This window comes from Megalops cyprinoides, chromosome 23 (genome assembly GCF_013368585.1).
Source record: "Megalops cyprinoides isolate fMegCyp1 chromosome 23, fMegCyp1.pri, whole genome shotgun sequence".
Lineage (NCBI taxonomy): Eukaryota > Metazoa > Chordata > Actinopteri > Elopiformes > Megalopidae > Megalops > Megalops cyprinoides.
In genome coordinates, this window is record NC_050605.1 from 18,678,025 (window position 1) to 18,695,536 (window position 17,512).

At 42.8% G+C, this 17,512-nt stretch overlaps 1 long non-coding RNA gene across 1 annotated transcript in view; it reads right to left on the reverse strand.

Annotated features, from left to right (window-relative positions):
- LOC118770164 overlaps window positions 1-17,512 on the reverse strand; it is a 59,049-nt gene that overhangs the window by 4,515 nt on the left and 37,022 nt on the right. The window contains exon 2 of the long non-coding RNA XR_005004546.1: window positions 284-427. This is a non-coding gene — a long non-coding RNA (uncharacterized LOC118770164). The remainder of the gene's footprint in view (window positions 1-283; window positions 428-17,512) is intronic.

A 17,512-nucleotide genomic window follows, 5' to 3' on the forward strand; every position in this document is an offset into this window, starting at 1 on the left:
TGACAAGGATCTGCACATTGGCCCTGTGCCGCCCCCCAGCCCTGGTCTGAGTGATGACGCACCATACAGCACACATACACCCCAAAGGACCTGCAGCCCAACCCCCCCATCCCCCCCCCACACACACACACACACACACACACACACACACACACACACACACACACACACACACACACACACACACACACACACACACACATCATCCTCACCACAGCCAGTGGTGGCCCATTAGCCAGAAATGTGGGGGGCAGATGACACAGCTTCAAAAACAGATAATTACCCGGAAGCTGGCTTGCGTGATTAATGAGCGTGCAGATTCCGTAATGAGCTTGCAGAAGACTCACACATCTGCACCTGGTTCCCTTTCGTGTGGCGAATTGTGTCTCATGTGAAGGAATTACTGGAACGCACCTCACATTAAAATCTGTGAAGGAGACAAGGTTACAGCATCAAGTATTTTGACAGACTCCTCACAAAGCTAGTTATTTTAATCAGAATTATTTCGTTTAACCATTTTTTTTTGTTTCCTGTATTAGTCTGGGAGCTTCCCAGAAAAGGCACAGAAAGAGAAAGAGTCCATGTTAAAATTTTCATTGGTGGAGAACAATGTGTATAAAAACTGAATGACATCAAGTAAAAGTTTTCATTGAAAAGAAAAAAAAAAACTGCTCTTGAAAAAAAACAGACTCATATCAACAATATACAGGGAGAGATACTGGAAGAACAACATTTACATTTATTCATTTGACACTTTTATCCAAAGCGACTTACATAGGTTACAGTTGTTTTACAATGTTATCCATTTATACAGCTGGATATTTACTGAGGCAACTGTGGGTTAAGTACCTTGCCCAAGGGTACAGCAGCAGTGTCCCAACGGGGATTGAACCAGCAACCTTTCGGTTACGAGTCCTGCTCCTTAACCACTATGCTACACTGCCGCCCATTTACTGCTGAACATAGCCATTTATCAGAAAAAGCCACAAGCAAACACTGATAAATGTTCTCTGTATTCTAACACAGTTTGACTCACAAAAATCATCCCACGTTTACTAGCATCACCTCTCATCCTCACCCAATGCCACTTGAAGGCACAAGCGATGAAAGTACCACACGCTTTCTTGTGCTAGCCGTGCACTGCTGACCACAAGACACAGAAACGTGGAAAGGTCCTTCACTGCGGCCGTGGGTCTGCACGTGGTGGACATAAACAGCCAGCAGGCCGCAGGCATTAGGAGGGCGGGAATGTGAGAGTCAAGGGCAGCAAGGCGGCATTCCGTACACACCGGACGACAAATTCACATCCGCCAGCGCACCCTATCCAAACAGGCTCAGTGCGCTCCTCAAACGCGCGTGAAACCGCATGGGAGAGAGAGCACGATTTCACATAAAAATCAACGTCAAATTAACGTGCTGAAGATATCAACTCCTAGTTCAGGGCAAGCGCTTTCAGAAGCAGCTGAAAGACACACGGGACATTGAAAAGGCACATTAAAAACATGGACCTCATCATAGGCATTGCGCTGTTTGTTTAAAGAAACTCAAAATGAGCCGCTGAATTGAGCTGTTACACACAAATGATGCACTCAAATCAGCTTTGAAATTTTGCACAATAAATAAAACATCTGCGCTGCACTGTATATCTGTACCCATTTCAGATGTATTTAAAAATTATTTTTGTATAGGTACAGAACAGTACACACAGGCACACAGTATTAAATCTAGTAACAATGGGACATGTTTACCATAGCGAAAACAATGTATATGAACATCTCCAGTCGCAAAAAATAGAAGATGGGCGGACACTGTGTTGAAGCTGTCTGATGTGTATTAGACATAGTCACATGGCCTTTACCACAAGGACTAAGAATAGACAGTCAAAGAGGAGTTGTCAAAAAGAGTTTAAAAAAAGGACAGTTATGTAATGAAAGCCCACTCATATCAGGTGGGCTATTAGTCTGCCTGAAAATCCACTACACCTCTGGCCCCTATGCCTCTTACAGCAAATTTGTTTATATGTTCATGTATGAATATTACCCCTAATGACTTTGGTTCGGGATCTGAACAATTCCTGGTTGCGTAACTGTTTGGATTTAGACCAAACCTTTGACTCATTAGTCTTGTAGTCAGCACAATCCTTCACACGTACGAGGCTTCGGGGTCAGTTCTGGATGCTACCAGTGACTTTCCACTCAGTCAGGGGAAATAAACAAAAATAGCTCAGATTCGTCTACAGAAGATTGAAGCATTTGCACAGCAGAGAAGGTCCAGAGATTTTAATACTGAAGCCAGTGCTTTTCACAGAGTGTTACAAGCCTGCCATCTGTGATCAGCAAACGAGATAGATAATTACTCTCTTAGATTAATATATTGACTACCTCTTTGGTTTCACCTCAGAACATTGTGTTCTGTTTGCAGAATGTCTATGAGTCTGCAGAGGTGTGTTAAAACAACACTATCAGAATATTGTTCAGGTTGGTACAAGTACATGATAAAGTAATTCCATCAATTAAATTAAATGCTAAGCTATGTGTTAAGAAAGAGTATAAACTAGACAGAAAGAACTGTGCTCACAAGCAACCATTCATGACACAAATTAAAACAACAAGAATTAAGATGACCTCATTAGAGGATGTCTGCCATGAGGTACCCTTTTGCCCTGATCTCTGGCACCAGCCAATTGGCCAGAAGAGGTCGGAGGCGTGCCGGGTTTGCCGAGCGACAGCCAATGAGCAGCTTGGGTTGAGAGAATAGTCAGGGCCTCAGCTGAGCTGTGCCGGCATGCTGCTCAGGGTGTCCCGGGGAGGGGAATCCACGTCTCCAGGGCCCTCCCTCCCACGCTCCCCTGCGCCCCCCGGCCCCCTGCCTCCATCACCACGGGAACGGGGCAGATGGTGGAGTCACCACTGTGGGGGGGGGGGGGTTAGGGTCGACAAAATATGGGCAGGAAAAACACAGACATAGAACTAAATATAAAAGTATATTCACGCAAAATACTGTTTCATTTTGAAGAAAAATAATACTCTATATAGGACAATAAGTCATTATGAATGGACGTATTAGAGAGTGTATGACTTCCTGATGGTTCAGAATCATAGCCACTTTGCTGATTAAAAAGCTATATTTTAGTACAAATGTACATTATTGCATACATTTTGAATACATTTGATTGTTACTAAGGGGTTAAACCATTCTTGTGGTTCTATTCTTTGATACATATAAAAAAAAAAAAACCCCGAGAGGGCGTTCATCAAGATGCATGTTTGACATTCAATGGATATGATGACTATGGTAAGGGCTAATGGGGCAAAATCTTCATATAACCTTACGCTACTTATAATCCTTATACAACTTCACAAGCCAAAACCTGTGGTCAAATTCTCTTGCATTCAGCCATCATATTGCTATCAATGTCCAATAAATCACTAAACATGTTTTGCCATGTTTTCTTGCCCCATTTACTAATTTGCATCATCGCATATCTAGTTCTCCGTCTCTCAGAATCAGGTGAGCAGTTTCTGTCTGTTTGCCATCTGGAGTCTTGCGTGCAGAAAATGAACCCGAAACATTTGCATATAAGTGCAAAACGGAAAATGAGAATGAAATATGCAACATTTTCTATCTTTTAATTAAGGATTCAGAGAAGGAAAAAAAATCAGACTAAGCCAACAAATCCATCTATTTCACAGAGAATTTTCCGAGACCATTATCATTCCTCAGTGCCAGCCTTCAACATGCCACACAGCATTAAAGTCTTCCTTATTGCCTTGCATTGAAAAATGAACAACCCATAATTTAAATGTGAGGTTTAAGCCTGAATATCAGTCACTTTAGTACCATACTCCTTGCTCAGGAGTAGAACTGCAGTGCCCTGCCCAAGAATAAAACCTGCAGCCTCCAGTTTATGAGCCAAGATATCTTGCATTCACAGCGGGCAAATCGTCCCCTGCTTTGAGCCGAGGCCAGCCAGCCTCAAAGCCAGTGAGATGGGGTGGCTGTTTCAGGGCCAAAGGATTACTCATGCACGAGGACGGTGCTTGGTGCAAGCCTTGGACACGTAGCACAAACTCAAAAAAGCAAACGCTGTGTATGTCAATGATGGCTGCATATGTGTCCGTCTGTGCAAGTAATAATAGATAATCAACATCCATAAGTGTAGATGTACATATAAGTTAGAAATGGATATCATGGCAAAATCTCCCTTGGAAAAATTTTCCCCTTGCAATCCAGGACAATGGCCTTTTTTGTCATATACTGTAGCTCTCCCGCTGGCCTCCCCAGCTGAAGAGAATTACATTAGTTATTGCATCATGCTGACTGTCTTTGTCTCCTTTGCTCATTTCGCTTTGTTCGTGACAGGTCACGTCCTCCACCTGCACCCGCCGGGGGGGTGCCCGACAGTTTTGTGTCGTCAGGTGAGGTGGCGGTGAGGACGTTTGGGACAAGGGGAACCGGTAGCAAAGGCAACAGAGCTCATAGTGGACTGCTTCCTGTTTGCGTGTCTTTTTGGATATTGTCATTGTTGCTGCTGCTGTTTCTTCCTCCTGCCCAGTTCCTGCGCGAGGCAACGGCGTTTGCATGAACTGTGGCAGCTCCTGGTTTTCAAGTCATCATTTCTCCTCCAGTGACTTCAGCTGATTAAAGCGTGATTGCAGGCTCCTAAACAAAGAAAAAGCTTTTTTTCCCGTATCAGACAACTAACAACGGAGTAGGTACTGATCTGTGCATTCTGTGCACGCATTTGTAGAATCATTGCGGGATTGTCACTGCACTGCATACACATCTCAGTAATGATACACTCAAACGGACCCAAACCAAGCATCATTACAGGCGCGCACAGGTAAAAAATCGGCAGCGTCAGAATCAAGCTGTGCGTGCATGCACGCGCACGCACGCACACACTGACACACACTCCGAGTAACCGACGGAAACTTACTGCACCGCCACTTCCCTGAAAAGAGTGTTTCAGACCTCAAAAATATCATCCAGCAATCCAATGCTGTATATCAAAACCAGCAGAGCTGCAGCAACTGCCTTTGCCATTTCTCTCGCAAATATGATAGGCTGGAGCCTTAATCTGTCAGAGCACCATAATGACAACACACAGCACTAATAAATTTCATGCTAAATCATTAACTAACGTTAACTGACTTCATTAACTAACTAACTTCAGTTCTGTCAGTTCAGCATTTAAAACTGACCCTGATTATGAAGCTTGCAAGCTACCTGGCATTATTGATAACAAGGAATACATTGGAATTCCCTGCAACGATAGCTAGCTGGCCATCTGCTTCACCTAGTCTAATTTTTAGAAATACGTAGACCATGCAACTCACCGTAAACACACTGCCAAACGTTGTTCTGGATCGATGGGATACCGGTAGTTGGGTTTCACCTTTTTGTGCGAGCTGTGAGCATTTGTGAAAGTGCCGCTTACACACATCCTGTAGTCGGGCCTTGAAATACAATTTCAGTAGAGGCCGATGAAATTCCAATGGCTTTCGCCTCTCTTTCTACATGGCGTGCCCCAGTATCGCCTTCTTTTCCCTTGCTTAAAAGGCAATATCACCCGGGCAACAATCCATTTGTATATTTCATGACAGAGGTGGTTTTCCGAACAAGTGGAAAATGCACTAAAGTGTATGGTTTTGCATACGAATATTTTCGTATTGTCAGACAACAAATGTGCCCATAACTTGGTCCGCAAAGGCCTTTAAAACTGCGAATGTGGTCTGCAGCAGTGCTTAATCCAAAGCATACATTTCTCCAAGTTTTTGAAATGGGACCGAGACACTCCATCAAACCTCTTTGGGCACTTTGAGTCACCGTTACAACAGCCGCGGGAGCACCGTTTAAACATTATGTTTCATTTGGTTTACCTGTTTGATAGATACCGATCAGCGTTACGTCTGTTCTTGCATTGTTAGTCTGAAAATGGCGGGCAGTAGTAGGTAGGATATAATTGGCCAAGCAGTAATCAGGGGCGGAGATTAGCCAAGGGTCTATTATTAGGTCTGACCGTGGCAAGTGAAATTACAGAAATTTAGACTAAAAGCATTCTGGAACAGCACTTTTGACGCTGGCCTCAGCATCTGGGTAAACCCTATCCTAAACATTCATACAGGTTATGGAATCATTTTTCCACCTTCAACATGTTTACACCACAAAGCGGTGTCTCTGTCCAAACAATGTCGTCAGTCAAACAATTACAAGCTGAGAACAAATACCAGTACACCCTGCTGGCTTCTAGACTAAGACCTGTCAATCCCTGATCTACAACATACGCATTTCTGTAAAAGCTGCATGCATTTCTAGTTTCAGCTGCCCTTGATCTCTGGTAAAATGTTTTGTTTAACGATTTCCATATCGATCATTCCCTTTAATTGATGCGAATGAATCAGACAAAGATGCTTCGTGGCCGCCTCTGTCACAAGCCATTTTCCATTTTGCTTTCATTTTATATTTAAGCGCAGTGCATTTTGCCGGTCATCCTCCCTGGGAGTGTTTCATTTGAGCGCCCAGATGCCGGTGTCTTGCCAAATCCCCTCTTTGCTTTATTACTCTCCGGAGAGAGCCAAGCCGAGTCACTCAGGCAAGTGTTTGGCTCTGCTGAACGTGGCACTGCTGTTTTTCCTCCGCACTTTGCTGGAGCCAAACGGTCAAGCTGTCAGAGGATGTAACGGAGCAGGGTATTGAAAGATAGAATTAACAGAATTACACGTGCAGAATTATCTGTATATACAACATACCCACAAGTACTTGCTGTTCATTTTATGTGTAGTATTGCAATGTGTTTTGGATTCTGTGATCTAGTGACAGATGTATGGTAGTATACTTGGCTTCTCTTGTCCAGTCAGGTTGCACACGTTAACTTGTGATAGGGCTTGAATTGTGTTATGCTCATACTCACTGATCTGGAAGTGTTGTAAGTCTGGTCTGACACTGTTGCTCATTCAACTTGAATGGATGCGCTTTCGTTCTATTGTGCTTGAAGTCGCCCTGGATAAGACGATCTGCTAAATGAATGTAATGTAATGTATTGTAATATAATATAAAATATATGATATGTAGTATGTATGTATAACTCTGTATGTACGAATGTTACCTTAAGAAATAAACACATATGCAAATGTAAATATGCAAAAACTAAATTTTTGGACATATTGTCTAGGCACAGACACAGGATTAGATGAAGGAGGCCTTCTGTGCTACATTCTTCACTTATGTATGGTATGTTAATTTGTTCCAACTGCAGTAGGTGTGGGTGGACTAAAATCTGAAAACAGCGCACTAATTACATTCATGCATGTGTATTTTCAGCCTTTATTTCTCTGCCTTCTTTACCTGCTTTTGAATGCTAAATGAAACTACTTTATGCACAGTCACACAGCTGTTTGCATGTTTTAGTAGATATGGGGTTTGTTGGTATTGTGGTCATCTTAAACAAACATTTAACTGACTGGCTTTTGAGATCAGTCAGTGCTATTTATGCTGATGCTTTCTATAACATTAAAATGATTTAAATCAAACAAACAAAAAACTCATGTCTACCCTGCAGTTTCCAATCCACACTCAAAAATAATTAGATGAATTGTTTGTATGCAAGGGGAAAGCTATACCAAGCATGCAGATATTTTACTGAAACAACCAAACAGGCTGGCAAGAGCCACATATTGCACCAACTGCTCAGTTCCCTTGAGTCTAACATCTGAATGATGTCATGTGACATTGGTTTCTTTAAAAAAAAAAACAGATCACAGTGCTAAAGTGAAGTGTCAGAGAAAAAAAGTCCTGTTTCAAGGGGAACATCGTTTTCCTGTAATGTGAATTCAGAAAGAGAGAACATCTCTTTTTTTTTTCCCCCTGCAGAGCTCACTTTAAAGTGCACTGTGAAGGGTTCTGTTAAAGAGGACTAGATGTGAAAATAGCCTAAGAGTGTTTTGGGGTTTGGGCTGTTGACTTAGACTGGATGAGAGGACCAATGCCTTTTTATAACTTGGTCGTGATCCACAACAATGCGTCAGCCTTGCCTGCTTTTTTTTTTTTTTGGTGAATGTTTTGTAACTTGGGGAAACAGTTTCTGTCCAGCATCAGAGAAGAATATAGGAAAACTGACTGAAGTATCCTCACACAGAACATGAAGGATTTATTTTGTTTCATTACCTTTTCCTTTCCTGTGAGCCCTTGATAAACAGTTATGGGTGCCGGGAGACTGGGATGAAGCGTCCAGCCATATTTCTTGCGTTGGTCAAGTTTTAATGCACATTGTCACATGGGCACATTAGCTGAGCCCAGATTTTGCCACCATATGCATATATTTACATATATTAAAGCAGCAGTCATTGGTATTTCAGATATACGGCATGGCCACCTTTGCATTTCAACAGCAAATCAATGCCTGATGAGACACCCTGCAGACCAGGGTGGGGGGGAGATCAGTGCCAACCTCATTGGTCAACCAATAAAATCACTGATTCAGCTTCATCTCTCAGCTAAAACAGAGAAAAAAGACATTGCAGCAGGTGTCTAACAAGGTATCAATAACAGGAGGAAAAAAAAACAGGAGCAGTAAATATATGCATGCTGAGGGGCCATATGGATCTTCTGTTTGGCAGAAAGAGACATGAGTCAGCAGACAACCATGGGCAAGAGTACAAGTCATGAATCCATCTGTATCTCTTAAGCACCTGGACCTTCCCTCTTTCTCTCTCTCTCTCTCACTCAGAGAGAGAGAGAGCAGCTGAATATTAAATATTGATTAGAAATCCTTTTAGCATCACCGATGAATGCTAACAAATGATTATTGTAGCTATTCAACTGTCTGTTACACTTAATAAGACATTACATAAGTATACATAAGCCCCATAGAGGGGAACAGCATCTTAGTCTTGCATATTTGCGGATGAAACGCTCAAGCATTGAACGGTCAAAATCTGAACCTTTTGCCTCAGCAACGAGGTCACTTCTCAAATAAGCACTGATTATTGTACAGCATAATGTAACCTTCTCTGCTTGTTCAGGGACAGGTCACCCAGCCGCCCTCTATCTAAATTCCCCATGCCATGCAGGTGCATGGGCAGCCAGAGGCGGGCTGAGATTGATGCCAGTTTTGTCACTGCGCTGAGGTTTTCGGCCTCCCCTCTCCGCTCCCCCCGTCTCCCAGGGCTTGATTTACCTGTGGCGTGATGGAGAGGAATGAGCGGTGAAAAACTGCTCCTGTGAGGCACCCGGGCCGTTACCGCCGGTGCGAGTTAATGCAGCAGGCAGGGAAAGGGCCTGTAAATTCTTCTAGCGTCATAAATACTGTCACCTGCAGCTGGCGGCACGGCAAGCCAGACCCCTTGTTACCAGAACCACCTCATTTTTTCAGTCTTTTTTATGCGGAAGACTGCTACGGCCCGAAGGTGCCGGTTCTGATTGTGTCCCCCGGCCCAGCTGTCCTTGACGCCACCTTCGCGAGCACGCTCCGTAAAGTGAGACAGGACTCAACATTTCTGGGCTGTTTGTAAGCAAAACAAATCAGCTTTAAATGTCATGACGTCATAACAATTAAAAAGACAAAATAGAAAGTCAATTTACATCAACATTTATTCATTTGGCAGATGCTTTTATCCAAAGTGACTTAATGGTGAGGGAGAGTGCAACTCAAGCAAAATGATTTCATATATATATATATATATATATATATATATATATATATATATATATATATATATATATATATATATATATATATATATGGTATATATATATATGTACATATATCATGATTTCTCATTAAGTAGATGTCTGTTAGTAGAGCAGAGCAAGCCTCACCTCCACCCTCCAGTCTCCGGTCTGTACCGTGAACGCTCAGGGAACACCTTGGGGTAGATTAACACGCAAACAGCCGTCCGTCACCCCTCTCCCCCCAGGGCCGCTTGTGTGGTGGCAGCGGAGGACAAGATGTCCTTCGGCCAAATTTTACATGACCTTTCATCGCCATCGTTGCCGCTGATGATCATGGGCTGTTCTCCTACTCTGTCTCCTCTGGCTGCATACTGTCGGCATGTGTGACTCACCTTGCAGTGTGAGCACATCCATGTCCTCTCCGAGGGCCTCCTTTTTTCCTGCTGCAACATCGCGGCACTAAAATCGCTCAGCATGAGGACCAAGGTCGCAACCAAATTTTTAATAAGGGTCCAAAACAGCTTGGCAAATCCTCCTCTGTGTTTTTTTTTTTTAAATTTGAGATCTTCATCAGCAACGACTGTGAGGAAAATAATCAGATTTGTTTGTTTATTCAGCCAATAGTGGTTTGATAAGCATTGCGTACTTGTCAAAGATGAAGGAAATGGTCCTAAAGCTGACAGGGTGAGGCTGTGTACATAGTGATATGCAATCAATAGATTGTAATGGAGTCCTTTCATGGGTGACATTCATACATCTGAGGAGGACAGATGTGTTTCAGATCTGCATGTGGTCTATAGGAGATGAAGAGAATTCAAAACAACACAGATTTTTCAGGTTAAGGTATTATATAAATCCAAGTAGGCACATGCTGGGATGGCTTAAAATCAATCATACAATCATAAAGGTGCATGTGGTATGGTGGATAAATGTTGTACAAAGGGATTAATAAATGCTTTATAAAGACTTTGGTTGGATGTAATTAGTTTTCATAAATTAGCCCTGCAGAACCCATTGACTCAGTCCATCTTAAAAAATGCAATTATTTCCAGGAAAATATTTAACTATTTATGAAATAGTATAATAGTATAGTAATGAAATGGTATAAATTAAACGTTTATGTTCGGAGAAAAATGTAAGGTGCATTTTTGATCATTTTTATATTTATGCAGTGTTTGTAATTTGTTACTTATTTTTACTAGACATTTCACTTTGTAATATTATGTTTTATATATGTAAATTCCAACATGCTTGTTAGGAAATCCAAAATTATAACTTCAGATAGGATGATGTTGCATAGGTTATCTTGGTTATATTGATCCAGGAAAGAAAGTACTGCAAGACACAAATATATATGGATCTCTTCAGGTCCCCTGGAACAGAAAGCTTGTTTTTTTTCTTGTCAAATTCCAGCAGAGACACCTTATGTTCCAAATGGAAAAACAATCTGGTCAGATTTCATATTTGGGCAGCACAATTACTTATGGGAAATGTATATATTTTGATGTTACATATGTGTGTGTGTTTGTAAAGAATATTTATTTAACATATGTCAAAATATACAGACAGTATCAGTGTTATGAAATCTGAAATATAGTCTCTTTGATATACACATTTTTGTTTAATAATATATATAAAGTCAAAGCACATATACTGGAATACATGACAGTACTACGGAGGTATGAGAATGAAAATCAAAGTTCATGATACCATTACGGCCCTCTAACATGGCTGACCCAAGCATTCTTAAGCATACTGCATAAAATCCACCATATGCACCTCTTTGACGTTACATGCCACGCTTTTAACAAAGTCTGTTTGGAAATCTGCATAATCATCTCCCTAAGTCTGAACTTTCGAACCAGCAGCACCCCCTGCGATCGATCGTGGGCCACGCTGGTTCGGCCGTGCTATTAATCATATTCATTAACAGCTCAAGGTCACCGATGCAGCAAAGTTGGGGAGTCTCTGGGCTGAGCTCCGAGCTGAAACAGCACAGGGAGTGAGGGTGGGGGGGTGCTGCGGGGGGTGTTGTAATCTGAGCCGAGCCTCGGATGTTGCGGCAGAAGTGGGGCTGAACTGCTGATCTGGCACGCTGTAGCCCAGAGAGGGGGCGAAGGCCAGGTGTGGTTTGGGCCAACTGCCTGCTGATGCCACCCTCATCAGGGCACCAACACCCAGGACACTGGGCACAGGAAATTTTGGTTTTACATTATGAGCTGTTAAGAGCTGCTTAAGCATTATAGCAGGGTTGCTTTTACCAGAATTGCATGATTCTACTCTCTCCATGCCCTCTTCCTCTTGCATGTAATAGATTGAGGACGATTTAACAGAAAAGGTTAAAGTCATATGTACTTGCATATGCATTTTCACAGTGTACCATCTGTGCATTTACAGCATAAGTACATTTGTAAATACAGGACAGCTGTACACAAACATTGCACACCTGCTTTGCAATATTGCATTGTTGGTTTTAGAGAGGGGTTGTGTCAGCTAGGGACGCAGTGGCATTGCACCCTCTACGCTGTGAGCATAAAGATAAATGAATAAATATCTGATTACTTTCAGAAATAAAAGCAGTCTTCAAGAAAGACAAAGGGATGTTTCAGTCGTTAAAACCCATGAAAAGACAACCTTTTAAAAATCCAACCTGTAAAATATCAGACAGTCATGTGTAGTCCTGACTCCATTATGGACCCAGAATCCCTACCCATACCTTATACTCTCCTCATATCTTTTTCTTCTGAATTTCCATAATGTCATGTTTCAATACAATGTCTTCATCAGGATTTAGATGAAAAAATTAAACAGCTTTTTTCTTGATTTATAACTTGATCAGTCAAGAAAAAAATGCCTGTTAATTGATTAATTGTATAATCAAGCACAGATCAAGTGTCAAGTTTAAATCTTAGTAAGTAACGACATTCATGTCAAATCTTAAATTAATGGCATTGCACTTTAAAACATATATGAACAAGAATATGTTAAATTTAATTCTCAAAATTCCATAATATATGAATACCTATTTTAAGATTATTTTATCCGTTCACTATCCTTATAGACTCGTGAGCACAAGGAAAGGACACTAAACAAACAGGATTTTTTGAAAGAATAAAGCTTCTTTGCCATGTCTACATTTATGAGAAAACCTTAACAGCCGAGGGGCATTGATGAGAAAGCAGAGGAGGGAAGTGTACACTGCACAGAGACGTTCTGCTGTTGCTATGAAACACATCCCTGCGCTCTGCAAGACGGCTTAATTCATGATAGAAAAACACATCAATCAAAACCTTGCTTAGGTCAAACAGATCTTCCCCGCATGTATTGAACCGTTTCCCTTTTTATTCACGATTGAGCGACATCACCCTTAAAGGTGGTGTTTGGGGGGGTGGGGGGCGAAGAGGTGGCTTTGTGTCCGTTTGTGGAGTTACAGTGAGCGCAGCTGTGTGGATGTGCACCTGGACCACAGTGGAACTGGGGGAGAGGAGCTCTTCATCAGGAAACGGGCCCGGTCTGCTCCCAGGTGAACATTATGCAACGGGCGAGTGGGTGGCACAGTGGAGCCGGGAGCGGCGGAGGATGAGTGGACCGGGGGGGTGCCCTCCATGGTGACCTGGTGGGTGTCGGCCCAGGGACCGCGTGGGAGGGGTTGGGAGGAGCTGGTGGAGGCTGTGGTGCTCACAGGTCTCCCTGTTCCCACTCACAACACTCTGAAACATGGATCTCAGCGCTGATCAGAACTGTTACAATTTAACAGACATTAACAGTGTTACATGGTAACAGAACTGATGCCTTGTGTTACACCATTGTTATCTTTTCTATTATTATTTTCCAGTCTTTCAACAGCCTTTCCTTTGGTCAGGGAATAATTTTCCAGTTTTTTTCCCAATTAGCCTGGGTTTTCTGGTTGTTTGATTGTCTCTGTAAAATGCACTATGTACAGTGACAATCTTGATTGTAAATGTGCACTATAATAAATAAAGCTTGATTGACTGACTAACTGAGTTGTGTCCATTAAATAGTGGAACTCAAGGAACTATGTGGTCTTGTTGTGTTTGTGTGTTTTTATCTTTTTTTCATTCTTGGTTTTGCACATCGGTTTCTCTGTCAGTTTCTTAAATGGACCATTAGTCTGAGTTGGCATTTCTTGGTGATGTTTTAAATGCTTAATGCTGTCATTTGGTACGCAAATCAATAGTGACCCAAGCACTTTAAAGGCCGTACTGGGGACTGAGAAAGTTTTTGAATGACACAGAGAGGGACTGTACAACATGGCACTTTAGTATAAAGGAGATTGAGTTGCCAGTGTCTGAGAAACAGAAATCAATCCCGGATGTCAAGTGAGCCAGAGATCAGACTGAGAACTCGATTGCGTGAGTGTGTGTGTGAGTGTGTGTAGGCGCGCGCGTGTGTGTGTGTGCACGATGAATTCATCTCGAACAGATGCACAATTATATTATGACGATATCATTTAAAGCATATGTAAACAAGGGCTTCTGGGAAAATGTCTAATTTGAAACGGTATTTTTAGTCACTCATCTCACAACAGCAACCCCAGCCAACCCGTTTTCTCCCAAACATGTTCACGATTGCACTGGCCTCCCACGAAGCTATCCTGAAGGATGTCACAGAGTCTCTGTGCTGAGAGAGAGCTGCAAAGCCTCTCTGTTTCCTTCTCTCTCTCTCTCTCTCTCTCTCTCTCTCTCTCTCTCTCCCTCCCTCTCTCTCTCTCTCTCTCTCTCTCTCCCTCTCTCTCTCTCTCTCTCTCTCTCCCTCTCTCTCTCTTCCCCCCCTCTCTCTCTCCCTCCCTCCCTCTCTCTCTCTCTCTCTCTCTCTCTCTCTCTCTCTCTCTCTCTCTCTCCCTCCCTCTCTCTCTCTCTCTCTCTCTCTCTCCCTCTCTCTCTCTCTCTCTCTCTCTCTCTCTCTCTCCCTCTCTCTCTCTTCCCCCCCCTCTCTCTCCCTCCCTCCCTCTCTCTCTCTCTCTCTCTCTCTCTCTCTCTCTCTCTCTCTCTCTCTCTCTCTCTCTCTCTCTCTCTCCCTCTCTCTCTCTTCCCCCCCCCTCCCTCCCTCCCTCTCTCTCTCTCTCTCTCTCTCTCTCTCTCTCTCTCTCTCTCTCTCTCTCTCTCTCTCTCTCCCTCTCTCTCTCTCAAACAATTAGCAAGGCAAGTGCATGGGCTGTAGCAGAACCATGTACTGTATGTTTGAGATGGGTGAGGGGGAGAAATAGTGTGTGTGTGTGTGCATATGTGTGCAGTGAAGGTGTGTGTGTGTATCCTACTAGCTCGTGGGCCTCAGACTGAATTGGTTCTGGTGAAGCTGACTCACTGACTCCCTACACCCCCACACTCACCTCACATGCACTGAGCTCTCAGCTCTGAAATCATTCTCTACTACTACTACACACACACACACTCACACACACATAGCATTACACTGCAGGTTATCAATAGTGTGCTGTTTGTGATGTTAATCAGTGGAATTACTGAAACAATGAAAGTGGTGTGGTTCCATTATACCTAGATGCTATTGCAGCAAATATTTGTGGAACTGGTTGTGAGTGAAGGTAGAGTGTATTAGTACAGCATCTCAGATATGACACCCTGAATAAGTGTGCCTCCTTCACATGACAAATGACAACAGTGTTTGGCTTCATGAGATTGCATAAGATACTCAGTTTTTGAATCATGTAGAATCAGCCATAACTCTGATTCAGAATGGATTTTGTGAGGGCTTAGATGCCCATAAGTAAAAACATATTTCTTCTTATTTTTAATTTTTTGATTTGAGGTCACATGCCCAGCAGCAGGAGCTGGGAAGTAGCACCAGGTTTATTCAGGGTGAGTGGTAGGAGTGTCATTTAACCTGGCTCCCAAAAACGTAGGAAGACACTGAGCCCCGGAGCAAGGGAAGGCGATGAGGGAGAGGAGTGATCCTTTGCTCAACTTTTGGGGAACCTTTCTGGGACAACCATTTATGCTGTGAGGAAGAGCTCTGTGAGCAAAGGTTATGTGAGGGATATCTCTGTGAGAGACAACTCTGTGAGGGAGGGGGTGGCAATGGGACAAGCACAGAGCATCTGTGTGCTTATTGCATGCCACAGCATTGTCCCCGACCTTTTCTCTCTCTCTCTCTCTCTCTCTTTCTCTCTCTCTCTCTCTCTCTCTCTCTCTCTCTCTCTCTCTCTCTCTCTCTGTGTCTCTTGTTCTCATGCTGTATTACTAAGCCCAATTTCAAATTTCCGAGGCCTTACCATCTGGCTCCCACACTAACATATGTTGCTATGACTGACAGTTTAGGGTAAGGGCATTCAGTGCCTGGCTAAATATAGCCTCCCCTCCGTCCCGTCGCCCACACCAATTAAACTGGACGGAGACAGGAAGAGCGCCCTCGTCCCCAGCGCTGCCTGGCCGGTCTGAGGGCAGCGCAGAGGAAGTCCAGCTCTGGGATGTGTCAGCGGCAATTTCGGTAATCGAAAATAAAGTATAAATAAATTGCTGTATGCAATTTATATCATATTGTGTATTCTTAAAAATATATTTCAAAATATTATTATGACATCATAACCAAATTCTAGAACAGCAAGTGTGCACAAGCTGAAATAAGACTGCTGCCGGGGGGGCTGTTGGAAATATTTTAGAACTTACATGTGAAAGGTTTAAAGGCCCCAGCCCTGTCACACTGGGAGAGGGGTGTGGAGGCATCTGTGTCGACATGGCAGGTTGTTTTTTGCTCTGATGCCGTATAAACAGTGCCAGCTCATGGCTGGTGTGTGCCAATAGGCATGTTAGAAAGGGCCTTGATAGCTCAGAACTAATTGCTTCAATTTTACTGCATGGTTACATTATATTGTATTACATGACACTCTTATCCAGAGTGACTTCTAGTGCAATATAACATGAGGATATCCATTCAAGAGTGTTAGACCAAGCTAACAACACTCCCAGACCACTGAGTGTGAGCACAACACCATTCGAGCCCCGCCACAAGTTAACTTGTGCAATCTGACTAGGAAACAAGAGCCAAGTATGCTACGATACATCAGTCACTAGAACACAGAATCCAAAATACATCACAATACAACACGATTACAAGTAAGTAATTTATGTAAACATGTGGTGCATCATTATTCTGCTAAGCAGCTGCTACCGCATCTTTGTCACATTAGCGCTAATACACTTGAGTCTCTCATATCCCTATTTGTATTTATAGATTTGTCAGACAAGATGAGTCACTCCTCCCCTCTCTGCCTTATATTCAATCCACTCTTCACCGATCTGTGTTCACGGCGCTGTTAAAGCTCTGACACTTTAAGCATAATTGAAGACACTTGATTACTGAGATGAGTTTTGGATAGTTGGATCATCTTAATCCTAGACAGGTGATATGACAGCCTGATGTAGACTGTACCCTTAGATGAAGGCAGGAAACGTGTCAGTCGTGCAAATTTGTCAAACTGGCTGTGCAAAATAGCTGTCCAGAAAGTTACCCAGCTAGCTAGACGTGCTAGTTGTAGCTTCCATCCTTTCCATTAGCTTTCTAAGTAAGTAGCTTGTATTTCTGATATACTGACTTGCAAACAAGACCTTACAATGAACATAACAAATAAATAAACATTCTGTAGCCAAAGATCTTTGTATTTTGACAGTAGTATTTAGAATACATAAGCATTGTTTTACAAGACCAATATAGTAAGTAGCCAATGTTGGCTCATTTGCCAGTAGTTTCCCCATCTAGCATGTGGTCTTGTAAAACAATGGGTTTTAGCATGTGGGTTACAGACCCATCAGTCAGAATCCAGACACATTTACTGGATGCAGCTAGAAGCTACCATGTACGACAA